Genomic DNA, 985 nt, shown 5'->3' with positions numbered 1-985 from the left:
ATTTCCAAGGGAAATTCGAGGGAATTTCCAAGGGAAATTTGAAGGAATTGAGAGAAATTCATATGGGAAACATTGTTTGATTCTATGGAATCTTTGTACAAACTTCAGAGCCCAGCATTTTAGATTTTCTAGAATCTGTTTTCTGTTAGTTATTGGTAGAATGTATTGGTATCTTCGAAAACATTTTTTATTAACTATTATAGTAGCTTTTCGAAAATATTGAATAAAGTTGTTCAAGTTGGAAAACGTTACGCAAAGAAGCATTTCTGTGCTTCAGGAAGATACTTGTTTGCTATGATATTCTGCGTTTTTGAGAGAATCTCTGATCCATCAATCAGAACAAGAATTACTGTGGGGAACTTCTTGAGCTTGAAGAAAAACCGAACTTCTGATAAAGGCTTATACCGGCTTCCACGACTGTTTAAAAACAAATCGGAATTTCTTCAGAAGTCTTCAGAGCTTCCAGAAGTACTTACTCAAATTTACTGCTTTGCGTAGCTTCTGAATTTTTTGTTATATTCTGGAAGCTTCATTTGAATGGTTTGCAAGCAACTGGTAAGAAAAGAGTTGCAAAGCATCCGGGCAGAAGTATTTAGATTTTGTAAAGAAATCAATTGATCAATTTTTTTTAGAAGTTTCTTTCATTGCTCGAAGATGAATTACAAGCTTCTGGAAATAGTATTGCAAGCCTCTAGAAAAAAAAGTATCCACACTTCTGAAAGAGCTTTTACAAGCTTCTGGAAGAAGTATTGAAAGCTTCTTAAAAAGTATTTTAGTTTCTAAAGGAAGAAACCTAAGCTTCTGGAAGTCACCTTTCTATATTCCACGTTAAGGGATTACATCAGAATCCGGTAAAATCGCATAATACCTTTCATCAGTATTCCTGGAGAGATTTTGTTATAACCGATGGAAAACTTCGTCTTCCTTAGAACTTAAAGAAGATTTCTTATGAATTTTAAAGTAATTGTGTTAGAATCTCGAAGAA

Source organism: Aedes aegypti, chromosome 1, assembly GCF_002204515.2.
Source record: "Aedes aegypti strain LVP_AGWG chromosome 1, AaegL5.0 Primary Assembly, whole genome shotgun sequence".
Classification (NCBI taxonomy): domain Eukaryota; kingdom Metazoa; phylum Arthropoda; class Insecta; order Diptera; family Culicidae; genus Aedes; species Aedes aegypti.
The sequence above is the reverse complement of the archived record's forward strand: the minus strand, read 5'-3'. Positions refer to the sequence as shown.